This window comes from Elgaria multicarinata, chromosome 1 (assembly GCF_023053635.1).
Source record: "Elgaria multicarinata webbii isolate HBS135686 ecotype San Diego chromosome 1, rElgMul1.1.pri, whole genome shotgun sequence".
Taxonomy (NCBI): domain Eukaryota; kingdom Metazoa; phylum Chordata; class Lepidosauria; order Squamata; family Anguidae; genus Elgaria; species Elgaria multicarinata.
Genome location: NC_086171.1, coordinates 126,625,276 through 126,640,829, shown reverse-complemented (window position 1 = coordinate 126,640,829; position 15,554 = coordinate 126,625,276).

Genomic DNA, 15,554 nt, shown 5'->3' with positions numbered 1-15,554 from the left:
TTGTTCAGCCTCGTTGGGGGAATCTCTCTCCTCAAAACTGGAGGCTGTGGGGTGCTAGGGGCAAATATTGATAAACTGTCTTGAGACAAGGAAGGCTACGGTTCCTTCTTTCCTTCTGGACCTCAGGTAGCCTAGAACAGAGCCTCTTCTGTGCCCCTGCTCTGCATCTCCTCCTCCTCTGTTGCCAACTTACCCCTTTGGCGATGGAGGAGCTCTTGATAGGCCAGGAGGGCTTCGCTGGCCTGCTGCCGGATCTCCTCCCTCTCATGAGAGAGCAGCCCTCCAACTTCCCCCAGGAGCCTCCGAATGGTGGATTCTTCTCCTAACATCTAGGGGGAAAGAAAACAAGACAGATCTCTACCCACACTTCTCTCTCGGGTGGACCCTTAGCCTCACGGGGCCTCTGTAGAAAAGGCCCTCCATGGGAGCTATAAGGGGACCTGGCAATGGGATGGGGGTTTAACCCTTTGCCCCCCCCCTGACAGTGGCCCTGGTTTGGTGGCCCCCAGCCCTGCTCCTTCCATGGAGGAGACAGCTCCCTTTCCTCCAAGAGCAGCTTGGGTCCACTGCTTTGGATTCTCCTACGGTCCCAGTCCAGGGCTCCAGCCATGCCAGCAAGTATTGCTACTCACATCCAAATTCTCTATCTTCTGAGCAAATTGGAGGAGGGCTGTCCCACATGTCAGGGCCCTCCACCTCTCGACGTCATCCACGGACTGGGCCCAGTAATGGATGTGCTGTGGAGAGAAGCAGGAGCTCAGAATCCAGGCAGGACCTTCCCATTTGCATTCGGAGCTTTAAATTGGGCATCCTCACATGCCTTGCAAGCAAAATCAAAGTCCTCCTGCAACCCCACTCACCTCCAGAATGAATAATAAATGGCCGACGGTTGGCTCTCCGGTCAGCAAGCCCCTCAGCATGAACTCAGCATTTTCAAATCCATACGATTTGAAGAGGCGCTGAAAGGAAAGCGAGCGTTAGACCAGAGTGTTGGCACTGAAGTCCCTTCCTGCCATTTGCCCATGAGTCTCCCTTCTTCCATCTGTACAAGGTCAAGGGAGCAATGCTATTCCTTTGTCTTTAACAGAGGTGGGCGAAAGCGTGCCCTGCTGAAAAAGGGCCTGAGAGCGGAAGAAGCTCATGCCACACCAAGGAACTTTGGGGCATGAAGGTCTCCTCCTCTATGCCCGCCTTGCAGGGATGGTTTGCATTACTGCCTTAGTTTGAAACAATCCTTGGCTCACTTCCTTGTGCCCCCAGAAATGTCTGCTGCCTGCCTGCCTGCCTTCCTCCGCCTGGGTGCTGTTGTGGTGGGGCATCTGCCGGGACTGACTCCCCCATAGATCTATGGCATCTCTGCCTGCCTCTCTACCCGCCTGGGGCCTGGGAGCTGTACTACATGATGGGCTTTTTTGGTTCAACCCCACAAGCCTCTGGCATGCTTGCTCCCAGTGCTGCCTGTCCTTCTCCTCTGTGCCCGCCTCGCAGGGATGGTTTGTGTGTGTCTTGCTTTGACTCAGGGAATAAGTCCCTCCTGCACTCACTTAGACTTTTTGAAGTTCCAATAATTTTTTCAATAGTGGAAGAAGATTCATATTTAGGCTTATCTACTCCCCAATTCATGGCATGTTGGGATTCCCTTTGAAATGGCCATGAAGGAAGGCCATTGAGCTGTCTGCAGCTTCCCTGTGATACTGGGGTGTCTGATTTTCAAAAATCCCCCAAAATCAGGGGAGGCTTGGATTTGCTTGACGCTTGGCATGCATGTGTATACATGGATCAGGTGTCATGGTGCCTAATTTGACGTTTCTAACATGAAAATTGATGGAGTTCTAGCATGGGACTTGAATTGGGGTGAGTTAAAAGGTTAACCCCCCGCCAAAACTCAGGGGATGATGGGATTTGCTTGAAACTTGCCATGAATGTGGATCTAGATGGCATCTTTGAGGGGGCCTGCTTCAAAGTTTATATCTGTCAAAATCCCATTTCTGAAAATGGGGTGTCCGATTTTCAAAAATCCATGTATACATGGATAAGCTATCATGGTGCTGAGTTTGAGGTTTCTAACATTAACAGGAAAAAGTTGTAGGCTTTTTTGGATTTCAATGCAAGTCTATTGGGGGGGGGGGGAGCTCTGATTCAGATCCGGAGCTTTGCAGCGAAGCGGAGCGGACCATAGGGGGATCAGAGCAGACCCAATCCAGAAGTTGTGAATCTGGAAGAGAAGCGGATTGGGGGTCCGAGCACACGCCTAGTATGTGTGGTGTAGTAGTTTGTATAGTTTGTAGTGTTTTTTGTGGTTTTTTGGTACCTTTTCTTATGTGTCTGTTTTTGTGTGGAAAATAAATAAAAGTATTAAAAAAAGAAAGAAAGCAACTGTCTAAGATCTACTATTGTTTGTTAAATATAGCAACTGCTTGTTAACCTCATCATACTTCTTAAAAATTAAAAATTAGCAACTGCTTGCTATCAACTGCAAATATATATAATTTAGCCATTATTATGTTCTAAGATTCTATAAAGACCTGTAGAGTAAGCAATTGTCTATTAAGAATCTACTGTTGTTTTTTAAATATAGCAACTGCATGTTAAACTTTATTTTATTTTATTATAACTTCATTACAAATGCAAAATTAGCAACTGCTTGTCAAAAACTGTAATGCTTTCTATCAAACCAATTGCTTGTTAAAAATTTATACCCACAACTGCAGCCTCTGAAAGTCTTTCAGCCACCTATTAGGTCCTTCTTTTGCTATCAGTTTTATTGTGAGAGTCTCTCTCTTCCTTTTTTGCTGTTAGCTCAAGTGGCAGCGGCATCAACTGTGGCCATAGCTAGACCTAAGGTTTATCCCAGGATCATTCTTGGTTCGTCCCTGCCTGAGCGCTGGATGCCCTGTGTGGCACTTAGATGAACAGGTTTGACCCCAGGACAATCCTGAGATAAACCTTAGGTCTAGCTATGGCCCCAGTTGAATACTAAACTGAAGGACACCGATTGGCCATTAAAATGCATTGTGTCATTCCCAACGGCCATAGGAAATCACTGAACGAGTTTAGGGATCATCTACAAATTAAAATCAGCGAAGGGAGAGCCTACTCTTGGTATTGGGAACAAAGAGAACAGAGAGTATTCTGGATGAATTGAAGAAGAACACTTGAGTTTTTGTTGGGACTACAACATTTAAGGCTGTTCTGAAGAGTTTAGAAAGCTTAATAGGAAGAAAGAACCACATGGCAAAATACCTGAATATGCCAACTACTCTTTTCTAAACAATTTGCCAACAGGTTCAACTGAAACTATTTTTTTCTTTATACGACTATCAAATGTTAATATTTAACAAAGAATAGACATAAAAATAAAAATGGCTGCATTCCTCAAACCTAGCATCATGCTATCAGGTAACAATTTTTTTAAATGTTTACCATTTTTAACTTTTGTAAACCGCCCAGGGAGCTTTGGCTATGGGGCGGTATATAAATGTAATAAATAAATAAATAAATAAATTAAATTAAATACTTAAAGGAGTTAAACATTTAGTTTTCATAGAAAACCACACAGAATCAAAATACAAACTAACAAAGTGGTTTTGGGGAACAATTCCTATGACCCCCAACACAGTGGTTTCTAGGGATCATCTCCAAACATAAAAAGAAAACCGAATACAATAAAGAGAAGGTGACTGCAGTTTCATGCAATGCTTCATAGGCACCAGTTCAAAAAGACCAAAATAAGTGGAGGAGGGGTTGCCAAAAACTGCCACAGATTATTACCATATTTACATATGCCCCCCCCCCCAGCACCCTCTCCTCACAACAATGCAGGCCTGCATTTCAAAGTAGCCATAGGAATACGTGGGAATGATACCACAAGCCCCTTAAGAACTAAATGAAGCTGAAAATGCTTGAGGAGGTTGAAATGAGCAACCCCAGCATCTTAAGACTCTGTGCTTGATACATGTTGCATTGAACTTGCCCCCCCCTTGCGCATAGCCATAATATGAGGTGTCATTCAGAATGGCCATAGGAAAGCATTAGGGTGTCACAAGCAGGCACAGAGAAAAGAGGGGGAGCCCCAAAATGCTCATGGAGATTTGAACTAAGACCCTAAGCATCCAAAGAGTTTCTGCTGGAGACTTGTTCCCCTGGAATGGCCCCCACATTGCGCATGGGCCCGTTAGGTTCCTTCAGTATGGCCACAGGAAAGCATGGCGCTATCTGGCAGCCCCAGAAAATCAGGGGGAGCCCCAAAATTATCACAGAGGCTTGTAATAACACACTAAGCATCCTAAGAGTTTTTTGCTGCAGGCGTGCTCTAGCATGCTTAGAGTCTCATTACAAGTGTCTATGAACATTTTGGGGCTCCCCGTGTTTTTCTGGGGCTGCGAGATAGTGCCAAGCTTTCCAATGGCTATTCTGAAGAAACGTCATGTGCCTGTGCACAACGTGGAGGACATTCCAATGGAGCACGCCTGCAGCAAATTTGTTAGCATGCTGAAGGTCTCATTACAAACGTCTACGAGAATTTTGGGGCTCCCCCTGATTTTCTAGGGCTGTCGGCCATTCTGTAGAAACCTCATGTGCCCGTGCGCAGCTTAGGGGTTGTTCCAATGGAGCACACTTGCAGCAAAAACACTTAGCATACTTAGTGTGTTATTACAAGCCTCTTTGAAAAATTTGGGGCTCCGCCTGATTTTCTGGGGCTGCCTGACAGCCCAATGCTTTCATATGGCCATACTGAAGGAACCTAAACATTAAAAAAATGTTTGTTACCTGATAGCATGATGCTAGGTTTGAGGAATGCAGCCATTTTTATTTGTATGTCTATTCTTTATTAAATATTAACATTTGAGATTCGTATAAAGAAAAAATAGTTTTAGTTGAACCTGTTGGCAAATTGTTTAGAAAAGAGTAGTTGGCATATTCAGGTATTTTCCCATGTAGTTCTTCCTTCCTATTAAGCTTTCTAAACTCTTCAGAACAACCTTAAATGTTGTAGTCCCAACAAAACCTCAAGTGTTCTTCTTCAATTCATCCAGAATACTCTCTGTTCTCTTTGTTCCCAATACCAAGAGTAGGCTCTCTCTTCACTGATTTTAATTTGTAGATGATCCCTAAACTCCTTCAATGGTTTCCTATGGCCATTCAGAATGACACAATGCATTTCAATGGCCATTCGGTGTCCTTCGGTTTAATATGTCCCCCAAATACCCCCACATACCTAGCATCATTTGAGGGTGAGGCGGGGGGTGGGGATATTGCTAAGCCCTCCGCTCAATGTTGAAGACAATTTGGAGAAAATTCTGCCAAGTGTCCTTTTTGTTGTTGTTCTTACTGTATTTTGACAGCACCCAAAAGCCCAAACTCTCTGGGCCAATTACAGGGTTCAACAGTGGGTACCCTGGAGAAGGGGTCTCAGGTAAGATTAAGAAACCACCCCAAAAAAACCCTTCCAGCCCCACCCTAGATCAGCAGTAGGAGCTGTGAAACAGGCAGGGCAGGCCTTGGACCTCAAGCATTTATAACACACACACACGTGCACACACATATATTGACCTGGCCATGAGGAGAGGTGGGAGAGCCCCCCTAGGGTGAGAAGGAGACTATAAATATTGTACTCACATCTTTGCGGATTCAATGTCTCCGTCTAGATCCAAAACCTCCCTCTAACAACTGCCTCTAACTGTCTAGAAACTAGAATTCTAACTCTATCCTACGATGTTTCTATAATCCAAATGACACTAACTCTCTAAGCTGTTTCTATCACCCTCTACCACTCTCTCTAGCACTCTCTAATCTTCAAACGCACTCCCACTCTCTACTCCGCTCCCTCTCTCTCTCTCCTCACTACCCACAAAGACCTCCTCCCCCCACAGGCCTCCTGAAGCCTTTCCAGCTGGGGGTCGTGTCACAATGGAAGACATGCCGCCATCACTTAGCAACCTTCCTCAGCCATGGCCAGTGTTCTGCTCAGTACTGGTGGTTTTAGTGGGGGGCTATGGCCTGTGGTTTACAAGGGTGCCCAACATTGGGCTGGCCTCCTTAGCCAGGCCCATTTTGTGGCCACCCGAGTTCTGCCCCTCTCTTCCAGGCAGATGGGTGGTCCTGCAGACTCCTGGATGCGTTGTCTGCTCAGAGGGAGCATCACCAAGGGAAACCCTCCAGCCAGCTAAGGAGCAGACTGGGTGCCTTCCTTGCAGGGGGAAGACTATATCACACACAGGGCTCATCTATGCCAAGCAGGATATTCCACTTTGAAAGCGGTAGAGAAAAGCCACACTACTGCTTTATAGCAGTATTGAAGTGTACTGACAACTATTGGGGCCCATGACACATACCATATACCACTTTCATAACACTTTCATAGTGTTATATCCTGCTTGGTATAGATGTGTCATGGGCCCCAACAGTTGTCAGTGCACTTCAGTACCACTATAAAGCAGTAGTGTAGATCCTGCAGTGCAGTTCAATACCTCTATAAAGTAATAGTGTGGCTCCTGCCTTTTATATACCGCTTTCATGGTGGAATACCCTGCTTGGTGTAGCTGAGCACACAGTATAGCAAAAGCTTCAACGTACAGCAAAAGATACAGAAGTAGGAATGAGTGAAGTTAATTTCAGATACATTGAATGTCTCACTTATACTTTATTCCAGTGATTTTAACATTAACATGTTATGTAGAACAGGTTTGTCTTAATTGTGTGCTGTGAAATCAGACCTGTGACCAAGGCCATGTTAGGGTGGGCACGCCCCTTTGGGGGCTGGACATGTTGGTGGGCAACCCTCTATAGGGCGGCCATGTTGTCCTCCTTTTTGGTTTCCAAAATACGGTCACTCTAGGTTTGATAAATTCCTGGAGGAGAAGGCTGTCAATGGCCACTAGTCCTGATGGCTAAGTGCAACATACAGTTTCAGAGGCAGTAAGCCACTTTGGCTCTCACTTGAGCTGTTGAGATTTAAGAGGGATTTCATTGAACGCTACAGTTTGTTTGTTTGTTTGTTTGTTTATTAAATGAATTAAACACCTCATAAAATAAATTTATCTTGGTGTTTTACAGTAGTGATAAAAACTGAAATAAAATCACAGTAAAATCAACAATAAAATGAACAATATAAAACATTATAAAGTGTTCCTCACTGGCCACACATAGCCAGCCCGGCCTGCTCTTGCGGCTTTAACAGTAGATGAAATGCGCAGAAATGAGCAGAAGGCCCGTTTCACAGTAAAAACTCTGTTTGGCCCCTGCATTGTTAGCATCATGTGAAGAGTGAAGGGGGACTGCCATCATTGACCCTGCCCCCTCCTTCATGTGCTCAGCTCCATCCTCCACATGCTGTAACTTCTGCCGGGGGAGCCTGCGCTAATCATGCAATTTTCTTGCACAATTTAGAACCATAATTGCTGTAAAGATGTGGCTGTAATAGGTGGTTGAACAGTTTGCATCAGCTCGCTCATATCATGAAGGGCAAATCACACCTACAATGGGGCACGTGGGACATCCACGTGCTAGGCATGTGGGAAGAAAGCCTACATGTGTTGTTCCCCCATGTTCTGGAATCATGCATGATCAGGATTCCAGAATGCATTCTAGGCACAAAGCCTTTCCCTTGCAGGTATCGATGTCTAGCACATGGATGTTGTGGGTGGAGCCCAACAGTCTTTCTCCATGTCATTCCCATGGCCAGATTAACCAATGGACTAAGGGAGCTGCAGCCCCAGTTCTCGGCATGATTCCCTTTCACACTATGTATGCATGAAGGAGGCTCTTGAGAGAGAGAAATCTGTTCTAGCACATGTTCCGTTTCTAGTTCCTCGCTGTGCGTCTCCTAGTTTACAGCCTGTGAGTCTTTTCTCCCAAAGGTCAATGTACCGTCTTTTGCAGTGCCTGGGGCATATATGGAGGAAACAGGAAAGAACAAAAATAGGCTGCTAAGAATTATCGGTAGCTGTCAGAAATGAAAGGAGGGAAGTATGCAAGAGAAGCTTTTATTGAAAATCAGATCTCCGACAAAGGTCAGCACTGCAGTGAGGGCTCTATTGTTGGTCTCTTCGGCTGAAGGGAGTTGGGAATTCCTAATAGAATTTAGAAGATTTATGCACATAATGTCACAATGAAATTATGGGAAAATAGACTATGGATGCTACATTCCATTGATGTATTAGAAGGCAATGCACAGTTTGGAACCCTGGGGTTAAGCACTCATGCTGAACAGAGAGAATGTCAAGGACTGTCCCATTGCTATGAAAAGATCCTACCAGGAGAATGTTTCCTTTTATTATCACTAATAAAATATGTTTGGGGAGTCTTCCAAAGTGAGCATAGGGTTTGTTTGTTTTGCTGGTGCAGTAATTTAAATTAGTGTCCTCCTTCCCTTCTCTTCTTCCCACAGAATTTATACCTTCTGACCATCTTGTAGAACCCTCCACAGTAATTGCCTCACAGCCCATTCTTATAACACTGACTGGCATAGAAATTAGTTAACACACAATTACCTATATTCGTTAGGTAACACACAACAAACATACATAACAAGTAGGGCTGACTAAGCTTTGTGGTCTCCTAAAATTGGGTTGGATATTTTAAGAAGGCAGCAGCCTTTTGTGTAGTCTATGATCATAACAAACCTTCATGGCAAGCAGGTTTGGGAGAGGAGCCTTTACGTGTGTGCTAAGTGTTCCTTCTAGTGGAAATGGGATAGAAGGAGTTGACTTCAGAAAGGATTCATGAGGAACATCTTTCCTTCTTTTTTGATTGGGTATCTGTGGCAGGCAATGCAGGCCAAAGCCTGAAGACTTCAGCTGTTGTTCTCAAAGTCAGGGGTGGGCAAGACCTGGCTCACGAGTTATATGTGTCCCCCAGCATGTTTTGCGTCCCCTCCCACCAGTGTTCCCAAAATGCCAGCAGCATGGTGGCAGCAAATATATGCATTTCCCCTTTAAAATAAAGCACATGGTGAGTGTGCACCTTTTTAAAGGGCAAATCATGCTCTTCTGGCTCTTCTGGGAGTATGATTAGCCTTGCACACATTATTTTAAAGTGGAAAATTGCCCCCTGGACCCTCCAAAGTTTCCCACTCCTGGAACAGTAGCTATTAGAGATTTTTCTAGCAGCAAGGAGAACCTGTAGACCTTGCTGTGTAATTGATAGTTAAATCATTCATTAACAAATTTCTCAGTTCCCCAGTTCAACATCATCCAGCGTACCTGGAACGTGCTTACCCATTCCCTTGAGGGGTTTTATTTTTAAGATCTACCTTGTTTCGTTAAGTCAAAATAACCCATCTCCAGGCATCAAATGCACCCTACTTTAAAAAGAAAAAAGAATTTGTACTTTGTATAGGCTAATCTAAAGATTAATCCCCTCTGATAGAAATAAAAATATTGAAACCAAATGTTTTGAGCAAAGGCCCTTACAGCTAGAAATCTGAGAACCTGATGTGTTAAGGGAAGAAGAATTTGTTGGAAACGTTTTGGCGCTACATACTTAAAATCAGGTGTGTGCAGCATGAGGCAAGGAGGACATTGGACTAACAGTACAAAATGTATGATCTGAGGGACAGGGGAATAATTCTATTTATCAAAAGAAATGTAAGTTAAAGGGGAAGGGGAAGTCAGTCTAATGAACAATGCTGAAACACTTACTAGTCTGTATCCAAGATGGCTACTTGCCAGATTAATGTTTCTGGTATTTAAAGCTAAATAAGGAACAGCACATTTAAGCCAGTTCTTCAACTGGTGTAGATGTAATCTCTTCCTTTGACTGCAGTGGAGTTTTGCTGATCTGACAGCAATTGTTAGTGGTTAATTTGAAAATGGAGCTCTGATCCTATATAATGCATGAACTTTGAGCAGATGTTCCTTCTAGCAGGTGTTGTACAGAGCAGTAACTGTATTTATACATGCCTTTTATAAGTCTCAGGTCACAATCTAGGTTAGGCATCTGCGGTAAAACAGGTTGAGCATGCTTTCCTTGACATGTTGAGGGAAATTCTAGGTAGCTTGACTTCTCAGTTTAGTCAATCTCAATGCCGAGGACTTTCTTTTTTTCTGATGATATGCCCTTGGTAATCTCACAGCACCAATAGGAGCAATGGCCAACAAAGGAGAAATTAAGCACTCCTACACTTTTTACTTCTTCCAAATGAGACTTTAGGGAAGGGAAGAGGAACTTGTGTTCCTCCAGATGTTGAATTGCAACTGCCATCATCCCTCACATTGGCTGTGCTAGCTAAGGCTGATGGCATGTGCAATCCACCAACATCAGGGGTGGTGTGTGTGGATGTGGGTGTGGGTGTGGGTGTCTCACAGGTTCCTCGCCCACTGACTCAGGCTCTCCAGTCCCCTGGCTTAGTGGCCTGGGATAATATCCTCACTTGATTATATTCCCAGGAGTCCCTCTGGGCTATGGAAATTATAATTCAGACAGGTTTTCTACTCTCTCCCTGCCTCCCCCTTTCTCTTTACAGGCTTGTTCAAGTAGTAGAAAGCCAAAAATAAAATCACACCAGGTAGACCAATCTTTAAAAAGATGAACAATTGCAGATGATATGAACGTAAGAATATAAGAAGATCCATGCTGCATCAGACCAAGGGTCCATCTTATCAAGCATTCTGTTCACATGATATCTAACCAGCTGTTGACCAGGAACCCATGAGCAAGACACAAGTGCAACAGCACCCTCCAGCCCATGTTCCCCAGCAACTGGTGTACATAAGCATACTGCCTCTGATACTGGAGGAAGCACGTAGCCATCAGGACTAGTACCCATTGATAGCCTTCTCCTCCAGGAATTTGTCTAACCCCCTTTTAAAGCCATCCAAATTAGTAGCCATCACTATATTTTGTGGTAGTGAATTTCAATGTTTAACTATGTGCTTTGTCAAGAAGTACTTCCTTTTATCTGTCTTGAATCTCCCACCAATCAGCTTCATGGGATGACCCCGGGTTCTAGTATTATGAGGGAGGGAGAAAAATGTTTCCCTATCCACATTCTCCACACCATGCATAATTTTGTACACCTCTATCATGTCTCCCCTTAGTCCCCATTTTTCCAAGCTAAACAGTCCCAACTGTTGTAACCTTCCTTCATAAGGGGAAATGCTCCAGTCCCTTGATCATTTTAGTTGCCCTTTTCTGCAATTTTTCCAGCTTTACTATATATATATATATATATATATATATATATATATATAGTGACCAGAACTGTACACAATATTCTAAGTGTGGTCGCACCACAGATTTGTATAAACGCAGTACGATACCAGCAGTTTTATTCTCGATTCTTTTTCTAATTTTGCCTAACACAGAGTTTGCCTTTTTTTTTTTTTTTTTTTTTTTTACAGCAGCTGCACACTGGCCGACATTTTCATCAAGCTGTCCACTGCAACTCCAAGATCTTTTTCTTGGTTGGTCACCGCTAGCTCGAATCCCATCAGGATATACTTGCCCCAGGGTTCATATTTTGCTAAAGCATGCTTCTACTAAAAACCATAAGATAATTAAGAAAAAGAGTATCCTTTCACAAATTTGTGAGTGACATTGAAAAACGAAATGTGGATAAACCCCATTTCTCCCTAACAATGTACGTACACACTGGATCTTTCAAAGTGCAAGATGTTGAGATGTGCCCTGGGTCTCCCACACCTGTAAAATGTTGTAGGCAAGAGTGAATACTAGATAGGATGTATCAAAATATGGCAACTTAGGCTTGCTTTACTTTTTGCATCTTATTTGTGTCCTTACCGTTTGTAAAAACAAGCTAGAATTGACAGGACAGGTGAATTTCTCAGTGGTGAACTCCAGGAGCTAACACTACTGAACTCATTCTCTCCAAAGGGAACATTTATTATTATTATTATTATTATTATTATTATTATTATTATTATTATTAACAACATATTAGTTGTGATGGAGAAGTTGTAGACAGTGCTATTAATTTACTTATAATACTTATGTCCTGCCTTTTCTTCAAAGGACCTCAAAGTGGCATACATGGTTCCTCCTCTCCCATTTTATCCTCATAGTAATCCGGTCAGATATGTTGGGCTGAGAAAGACTGAGTGTCCAAGGTCACCCTATGAGCTCTATGGCTGAGTGGAGAGTTGAGTCAGCCTCCCCAGTCCTAGCCTAGGCCTAGGCCTCATCTTGATGAGTACAGGAGGGATGCACATTGCTCTTATTCTGTATGTTACAGTTGGCTCTGCTCCATCAACGTTACATGGCGGAGCCAGCCATCTTTAAAACCCAGTTTTTCAGTGTCAGGAAAAACATACTTCTGGGTGGGGGTGGGCAAGACAGAACCAACGCCATCAATAAAAGAGAGGCTTGTTACCTGCCTCTCTGCAGGCAGTCCCTGCTATGTTATATAAGTGGGAAGGAACTAATGCTGCCGATTTCTAGTTTTACAAACTGGAGGTGCACAGCTGTGCAATGGCAAAGTAAAGAATAAAATCTCCCTCCAGAAATGCACAGTTTTTATAGATCAGAGAGATGCAGCTGTGCAAGAACAAAGCAAAAAATAGAAACTCCCTCCAGAAAATCTCCCTTCAGATATGGATTGAGGTGAACTAACACGGCAGAGAAGTGAAGTAAGGCAGCATCAGAGCTAAATAACAATGGAATGGGCTAGTGAAAGAAGTGTTGGGGCGAAGGGGAAGGGACAGCCCCATACCTTGAGAGGACCCCACCATCTCTATTTAGCCCCATTTCTTGCAAGCTGTCACTGAGTTATAGCTTCCAATCCTATTTCCTCCAGGCTAATTAACACAACATCAGAAAAGCAAAGCTAAATAACACAACATCAGAGAACTAAATATCAGAGAAGCGAACTGACGCAGCATCAGAGGATCTAATTAAAATAACAACACAGAAGTGAAGTAATAGCAATAAGGAAGTGCCTAATTATGACTGTCAAAGGAGTGATGAGGGGGAAGGGGCAGCCCCACCCCTTGCCCACATCATGGCCAGGTCACAGGAACGCTCAAGGTTTAATGTGGGGGCACATGGCAGAACAACAGCACGGGACCCACTTCAACTAAAAAGAATGCAGTAAAATGACTGCGATACTGCAACTTTTCAAGGTGGAAATGGTTGATTAGGTATGTACTGGCAATGGCGTCAGCTGTCGCAAAGGACCTGACAATGCACCCAAGCTGCAGGGAAAGCTCCATCAAGATAACCCCCTAGGCCTTCCCATTAACCTCTGTACCTCACTGGTGTGGACTTGCCTTAAGGACAGACTCTCCCTCTGAGCCTGCACCTTTATAGCTTTACTCTGAAGAGTGTGATGTAATGGTTGGACTGTAACTCAAGAAACCCAGGTTCAAATTCAACCCTGAAGTTTGCTGGGTGATCTTGGACCAACCACTGTCTCTCAGCATAACCTACCTCACAGGGTTGTTGTGGGAATAGAACAGGGACCATCTGCATCATCCTGAGCTTCTTGAAGAAAAGATGGAATAAAAAGTAAACAAATTACTTGACAGCAACTGTGTACAGGATTGCAGCCAAGCCTGTGCACATTTACTTGATAATAACTCTTATTGAACAGAGTGGGACTTACTTCCAAGTAAACATCCATCTAGGTGGGGGCTGTTAGCTTAAAAGTCTCCTGTTGTGCTATGATGTAGCCTCTTACTATAACATAATATTAAAAAAAAAAACCTGCAACACTTCAAGGAATCTTAATTCTCAAATTTCCGGGCATTTCACCCACTTCCTCAATATTATTTAAAGATTTCTTTGCCATAACCTGACAGACAGTTTAAACTGTTGTACTTAAATGTGTGCATAAAGATTAATATTGGTGAAATGTTTCCTTTATGTATATACTCTTAGAAAACCTAGATTTATTTGATTGGTTCAGAATGTTAACATTTCTAACAAGCATCTTCTGCAGAGAACAGCTTGTTGTCTTAGCATGTGACTCCAGGGAATGCAACATTTAAAAAATAATGGATGAGCTATGAACCATTTCCCACTTAACTAGTAAAATCTGGGTATTAGGTGATGAGCACATCAGGAACTGATTACTCACCAAGGCAGCTGTACATTGCTTTTAAACATGACATATTGAAGAACAAAAATAACTATTTAGACAATGATTTCCTTGAGCCATGCAGTTGGTCCTCTAGAGCAGGAGTGGGCAGAAGGTAGATCGCCAGATGTTTTAGACTTCAACTCACAGAATCCCCTGTCAGCATTGCCAATATCAGGAATGATGGGAAATGAAGTCAAAACATCTGGAGGGCTGCTTTTTGCCCACTCATGATCTAGAGCAGCCGTCCTCAGCCTTTTCATGCTTTTCAAGTTTTTACCACCAATTTGTATGCTGCTGGTACAATTCACCTTAAATCAGACCACAACCCAGCAATAAGTCTCAAATCACTAGTTCAAGACCATTAATCCAGAACAGTGGGATTCATGCTTCTTACCTTCACAGAACCCTTTCCACCTAGAATTCTCTGCTAATAAAACATCTGCATGTTACAGAGAATTCTGGGAATGTTCTAGGTAGAACACCGCCTCAGTTCATGCAGGGCACTTGCTAAGGCTATTGCATTTGGACCTCTGCAGTTCCTCATTACAGGGGAAGATCAGTAGTGGTGGGCAAGCTGTCTTTCAGGGAAGAGGGATTCCCATCAAGTACAGCAGAAGTGTCTGGTTCTGCTCAGGTTCCCTAGCATTTAACTTGCCAGCCCAGTTTTAAAACTGGGCCATTTCCAGGAAAAAAATGACACAAAAGACTAACCATGTCCCCAGCACATGCCCCCTTCCTCTAAAAGATCACCAGTGACATAGTATTGATCTAGAGCAGTGGTTTCAACTGATGGGTCACAACCCAAAAGTGGGTCATGGGATCTGTCCAAATGGGTCCTGGCAAAGCTGTTACTGCCATATTGGGCATGGAGAAAATTGTGAAAGTGTTGCAAATTTGGAATCTGAGGTGGGTCATGGGTCTGGACCAGTTGAAGACCACTGCCCTAGAGTACCCTGGCCTGGATTTGCCTTTCTTCCCCCAGAGTACCAGTGCTGTAAACTTCCTATAACTATTAGAAGTTTTGTTATGACGCTAGTATATTGAGATGGAGAGTATGTGGATAGTGTCAGTCAGCGTGTTCAGACAACAGGCTAAGCCATGGTTAGGCCGCTAATCCTTGTGGAGTGTGCATGTGTTTAAACCATGGTTATGTAGCCACCATGGTTAGGAATGGTTCACACAACACAGTAAGTCATGGTTCACACGATACGCTTAGCTCAAAATGCTTAACCACTGTGGCTTAGCAAGTCATCTGAACAAGGTAATTATATAGTTTCCTCACTAGGGGGGATTGGGCAGCGTTGTGTCTGGACGGACTGGAGTTTACTGTTACTGTTGGTGAAAGACAACATCCTTAATAGCTAGTCTCCTGATTGGTGCATCATCTATGCCTTCCATGACAAGGGGTGGAGATTGGTAGGAAGGGCAAGATGGAGTAAAGAAAAGAGGGAGAAAGATGGGGAAAGGTATCAGTCATTGCTTACATTGCTTCAGTTTAAGCCGACCACAGGACTGA